The 6778-nt window shown below is 39.8% G+C and overlaps 1 long non-coding RNA gene across 1 annotated transcript; it reads left to right on the plus strand.

Moving 5' to 3' along the window:
- Positions 1 to 314: 314 nt before the first annotated feature.
- Positions 315 to 6467, plus strand: LOC142158047 (uncharacterized). The gene is made up of 2 exons (XR_012692714.1): positions 315 to 588; positions 4114 to 6467. It is a non-coding gene; the product is annotated as an uncharacterized LOC142158047 (long non-coding RNA).
- The last annotated feature ends 311 nt before the right edge of the window (positions 6468 to 6778 follow it).

The following is a 6778-nucleotide window of genomic DNA, read 5'->3' on the forward strand; positions in this document are numbered from 1 at the left end:
GCCTCACATTCTTATCTTTTCTTCAATATGTCTCTTCTCAAGAATGTGCACATCCAGCAGTTTCAGTACAGGGAGCCCACGACCCCCATTTGAGGCCTACGTGACAGATAAGACATCTGCTGTACATCCTGTCCACAAACTGCTGACCTGAACAGGATGCCTTCAGAAACCTTGTATTCCTTATCTTCTTTTGTCTGTGAAACTATGCATAAATAAAGCTACTCTGACTTAGGGCTGGTCAGAACCAGATACATTTTCAGCCTAACATCTGAAGTTGTCTGTTTTCTCTATCGATCGATACCCACAAGGTATAGCAGCTGGAGTTCAGGAGAAAGGACCCGTTTAGGTCATCTCTGACAGTTTCAGTGGGGGCTCGCCGCCGGGATCTCCAATACATCAGACCTCCCGACAACGGGGTTCTCCCTTTCCAGACAGACAGACGTTAATCCAGCGCTGGTGAGCAAAAAGCTTTATTTTTGCTCTTAGAGCTGTCTCTGTGGAGGGGGAATTATCCCAGCTCGAGGGTACTGCAGTCTGATTGACGGAGATCCCTGAACTCTGGCAACAGATACTATTAAGAGTATCAAGGTACTTGTGTGTAATCTGTCTTGTATTGTTACATGTATTGATATATTGTCTTCTCTATGCCATACACCTGATACATCTGTACACATGAATAACACCACAGAACTCAGTCAGATCACACAGTTGACCCTGCAAATAATCTTGATTGTATACGTGATTGTGTTTTTTGATGGATTTTAATGAAAGTAGTCAGGAACATTCAGAAAGGCAGACCAGCTGCAAACTTGTTGTAAAGCAAGACAGGAACAAATAAAAGTTTTCTCATTCAAAATATATTGGACCATAAGGTAATCCCATTATGGGAAATAAAGGGTCCAAGACAGGAAAGAAATCCGAAAAGTACGGGGATCTAGACCCCATAAAGTATATGCGAAAGCATAAAGGCAAGGATTTCACAAAAGGGATGAGAAAACTGTTCAAAGCTGCAGGGGTGTCTGAAAACCGGTATATTAAAGGTTCCATTTTTTAAACAACTAATTAAAGACAATGAGAAAGCACTGAAAGAAAAAGGTTATTTTGACAGATGTGTTGCATGGTGTAAAATGTCAGAAGAATTAGAGAATGACAATGATTGCTGTGATATGTTACAGTTAACAAATTTAAGTGACAATGATTAAATAGAAAATGTATCACAAGCTAAATGATATAATGACTAAAACAATGAATCAAGTAGGTTGTGTACTAAAAATGTATGTTTAAATGCTGCGCAGCTGAAGAGTGAGATGTGCCCCTCCCTTATTCTGTGTAAAAGATTTCAGTGTGTTGAGATAAGAAGCACTCTGTGTTATTTTGTTATCTGACAATGTATGTAACATTGATAAAATGGTTCTTCCAAGTATGTTTCTATTTTTCAATAGGAAAAATATGTCCTGAGTGCTGATTGATATTAGCATGTTGAAGCTAATGTGTATTTAATCTAATGCTGGGACTTGTAGTTCCACAGCAGTAGGCTGGAAGATAGCAGTTAATTTTTCTTTCTCTGTATGTGAGTTTTATCTCCTTCTTACTGTGTGTGAGAGAGATCCGTGTTTGTCTGTCTTGACCGTTTTACAAGAGACATGTTTCAAGGTTGAAAAAGCTGTACAGTTGTAAATGTAATGTTTTTGAAGAGATGCAAAAGAAGTTTTAAAGTCTTTGGTCCGTCACAAGACTGTAAATAATGTACATTATCACTATTACTGGTTTCAGAACAAAGTTGGCTGGGGTCCAACAAGCCGTTTCTATATTTGAACAAAGTAATTTTTTTTTTATTTTTATTTTTTTTTTGAGAAAAAATAGCTTTCTCTTTAATGAAGTTGAGAATTGTGGGAGTGAGCTTTACATGGAGAGATATTACAAGCTGTTTTTATCTGTGTAAAATGGCGCTGATAAATGTTCTCAGAAATCAGGAGGGTTTGTTATGCCCATAAAGAATTGTTACGAGATAAAATGTTGTCTGTGAGCGAGAATTGTGAATATATATTTGTACTTTAAACATGGAAATCACAGAATCTGGAAATATGTGTGAATATTTGGTTTACAAAGAGATGATGAGAAAGGAGTGGCTTTGAACACTCGCCCAGGTCTCGTCACTTTGAAATTCCCTGTTTGTGAGATTAGGGACTGCCTCTTTGAGGAAATCAGTTTTTCATTGCATGGAACGCATAGCGTCACAGTTAAGCTACAAAGAGAAACTTTTAAGCAAGTGTCGTATTAGCAGCTGTTCAACGTGAATTAATAACAGTTACTGTAATTCCTAGTGAATAAATGTTAATCTTTATGCAAAAGTTTTTTTCTTCACAGATCTCCAGCAAAAAAAGACCATTTAGGCAATCCAGATTGCATTGATCCAACTTCCAATGAATAGAAGTTGCAATATGTTTTGGTCAACAGCTGAACAAAAAGCAGCTTTTGAGCTGATCAAAGATTTAATCACAAGCGCCCCAGCCCTTGGGCTCCCTAACTATGAACTACCGTTTAACTTGTTCTGCCATGAACAAGAAGGGCACGCTCATGGCGTACTAACACAAATGGGAGCAGACAAAGACCATTGGGGTACTACTCACAAAAATTAGACCCCGTCATAGTGGGAGCCCCAACATGTATAAAAGCAGTAGCAGCAGCCGCATTATTGCTACAAAAAGTTGCAGACATAGTGCTGGATCACCCTCTCACCATTCAGGTACCACACTCAGTCATGGAAATACTGAATCAAGCCAGAACAAAACACATCTCAGCGGCTAGATTAACTAAATATGAAGTAGCACTACTGACACCCTCAAACGTTACACTAAAAAGATGCACAGTTTTAAATCCAGCAACATTGTTCCCAAGTTGCATGGATATAAAAGAGGGGAGTAACAGTATAGACGCTGAAGACACAGACAATACAGAGAGTGTTGAGACTGTGACAAAACAGGAAACACAACTAAAAACTTTTTTCTGTGATCATGACTGCCTAGCCTTAATGGATCTGGAAACTAAACCTCCCGGGGATGTTAAAGAGACATCTCTTAGCAACCCTGATTTACTCCTGTTTGTAGATGGGTCTAGGTACTATGAGGAGGGCTCTCCCAAAACAGGTTATGCAGTTACAACAGAAACAGATATTGTACTCCAGCAACCCCTCCCACCAAGTCAATCTGCACAGCAAGCTGAATTAGAAGCACTTATAAGTGCATGTCAGTATGCAGAAGGGAGAACAGCTAACATTTACACTGACTCCAGATATGCCTTTGGGGTTGCACATGACTATCAAAGTATTTGGAAGAACAGACACTTTATGGCCTCTAATGGTAAACCCATTAAAAATGCAGAAATCATTTTGAGGTTGTTTGCTGCATTAGAACTGCCCAAAGAAGTGGCAGTCATAAAGGTAAAAGCACACACCAGAGAGCAGACTATGGAAGTAAGAGGAAACAGACTAGCAGACCAGGCTGCAAGAGCTGCAGCAGACTTACCGCTAGTACAACACTATTTAGTGTCCACAACACCCCCCACCCTCCCTATAGATCTGAAAATGCTAAAAATCCTACAAAAGCAAGCAGCAGTATCTGAAAGAGAGGAGTGGAAAAAGAGGGGGGCGGAACACATAGAGGGCATATGGGCCACAACAGACAGACACTGTCTCCCTAGAGTCCTTTTTCCTACACTGGCTGCTCTAGTGCATGGGCCTTCCCATGTTTCAAAAGACGCAATAATTAACTCTGTATTCAGACACTGGATCGCGCCAGGCTTCAGCACAGCTGCCAGTGATCTGGTAAAGGCCTGCGCCATCTGTAACACACACAACCCTGGTCACACAGTAACAGTACCTCCCAGGGTGACACTGGCTGCAATGCCTTCCCCTCGCCCTATACTCAGTCAGGACAACACCTAATAAGAAACACAGGCTAAGCCCCTATGAAATACTGTTTGGGGGGCCGCCAAAGACAGGGTGTTATTTTCCACAATCTTTAGTGAAACACCAAGGTGAACTGACTAGTTATGTGAAAGAACTACAACAGTCCCTCACTAACATACATTCTTGAGTTTTCTCTTCAATCCCAGATCCAGAGGATTGCACTGGAACACATGCCCTGGTGCCAGGAGATTACGTCTTCGTAAAAAGACACGTGAGGAGGTCTCTGGAACCACGATTTGAGGGGCCATATCAAGTTCTGTTGACTACACCCACTTCTGTGAAACTTGAAGGAAAGGATCCTTGGATCCACGCCAGTCACTACAAAAAGGCTACGGTGACCCAGGAAAAACCATGAAGGGGAGTAAGGTCCTTTAAAAAATTGTTCTTTTTCTATGTTTTCCTACAGCCTTTTCTAACTTAGAAGAGCCAGAGAATGTTATAGCACACTTGCACAAAGCCATCAGTCAAATAACCAATACCAGCAACTGCTGGGTATGTTCTCGTACTCCTACCATCAGTAAAAATATAGCCCTGGTTCCCATACCTTTGAGTAGTGAAGAGCTGACTAAAATGAGAGAGGGAAACTTCTCATGTGGACGCATGGTCAGCCACAAGTATAAAACCACCAGATACCCAGTAGTAAAACTAAACACGAATGGAGTCAGACCAAAATATTGTTTCAATAAGGGAATAGAATCCAATAGGGCTATAAATGAGTCAATATGGACCCCATATGGCCAAATACGCATTAGTTACCAAAATAAGAGTTTCCCTTTAGGGTCCGTCCCTAAATCACTCTGTCAAGTTATAGTGAATTTCACCCAACCTTATTTATCACACTGTAATTCTGAATGCAACCAAACAGTGAAGATGAAAACCGAAAAAGGTACTATTTTTTCAAAGAGCCAGGAGTGTATAAAATGTCAATATGATAGATATAATCTTACCTGGAACGGCACACTGCCTGCCTTTGACAATGACAGCAGAAAATGACACGTCATGTCACTTAGGACAACAGGTATCTACATATTGCCTGTTTTATGATATCCCCTACCTTTTACCAGATGATGTTTATTATGTGTGTGGACGCAATGCCTACAGGTGGCTCCCCCCAAATTCAATAGGGGTATGCTACTTGGCCAGATTGGTTCCTGAATTCTATGTCATGACCCATGATGACCTCAGAGGAGTATTCAGGAATAAAAAGGACCATAGGCTTGAAAAAAGGGAAATTAAGACAATAGATACTGAACATATCCCTCTCATAGCAAAGTCCAAAGGGCACAATGTGGGTATTGGATTTGGTAACATCATTTCAATAGGGACATGGGGGTACATGGCGAACTATAATATGATATTAAAGGTTGCAGGACTTTTAGATAACATAACGGAAATTTATGACAAATCCTTTAGGTATGTTGGAAAAGAACTGCAGGCGATGAAAACCCAGTTAATACAACATCAACTTGTATTAGACTACATCACTGCTCAGTCAGGAGGGTACTGTTTAACCCTAGAAACAGAATACGGAATACATTGTTGTAACTTTGTAACAAATGACACTGATAATCCAGAAGAAGTAATAGACAGGTACATGACAGAAGCCAAGGAAATGAAGGAGAAATTCAGGAAAGAGAATTTTGACCCCGATACGGTTAATGATGGCTGGTGGACATCAGCCTTCTCATGGTTAAATCCTAGCAATTGGGGCAAAGGTATTTTCGCATGGATTTCAGGCATTTTAATATGGATAGCTAAGATATTCGCTTTATTGTTGTTGCTATATGTCATTTTTAAACTAAGCTTATGTTTTTTCCAATGCTGTTTGAAAAGGTGCAAAAATGATCTCATTCTGAATAAAAAGTCTCTCAAAAGACATGTAAAGCCCAAACCGGTATCAGATGTTTATCTTGCCCTCTCTGAGCTTTAAGGCTCTTTTGTACTCTCCCCCCCTCAGTCTTTCCCATTTTCTTTTTTTATTATTTTTAAGAATTAGGTGTACATGAACCATAGACCTGATTGAATGTATCTTTACCATCCTCTAAGGGCCTATCAGAGGTTCCATTGAATTGAATGAAGTAGGTCGGGTGCAGGAGTGCTTCATGCACACCAAAAGGATAGGCAGGGCAATTATAAAAATGATAAAAAGAGGGGTTTATGTGAGAGATATACATTTTATGAACTTCTTAAAGTAATGCATTTTGTATAATTACTATTCCCTAATGAACTTTGCCTCACATTCTTATCTTTTCTTCAATATGTCTCTTCTCAAGAATGTGCACATCCAGCAGTTTCAGTACAGGGAGCCCACGACCCCCATTTGAGGCCTACGTGACTGAGATAAGACATCTGCTGCACATCCTGTCCACAAACTGCTGACCTGAACAGGATGCCTTCAGAAACCTTGTATTCCTTATCTTCTTTTGTCTGTGAAACTATGCATAAATAAAGCTACTCTGACTTAGGGCTGGTCAGAACCAGATACATTTTCAGCCTAACATCTGAAGTTGTCTGTTTTCTCTATCGATCGATACCCACAAGGTATAGCAGCTGGAGTTCAGGAGAAAGGACCCGTTTAGGTCATCTCTGACAGTAGCTTTGAATGCTAAATGGTACTCGTGTCAATAAAATGAAACGTTTGAAAAGAAATGACCATAAGAATTAGAAACTATATAATAGTAAATAATCATAATAATAATAAATAATAGTAACATTAATAATATGTTTAGTATGGTAATGGTCAGAAAATAGGCCTTTTCTGTCCATATTTCCTGTGTGCAGAAAATATTACATTGCCATATTTTATAGTGT

Source organism: Mixophyes fleayi, chromosome 5 (assembly GCF_038048845.1).
Source record: "Mixophyes fleayi isolate aMixFle1 chromosome 5, aMixFle1.hap1, whole genome shotgun sequence".
Classification (NCBI taxonomy): Eukaryota; Metazoa; Chordata; class Amphibia; order Anura; family Limnodynastidae; genus Mixophyes; species Mixophyes fleayi.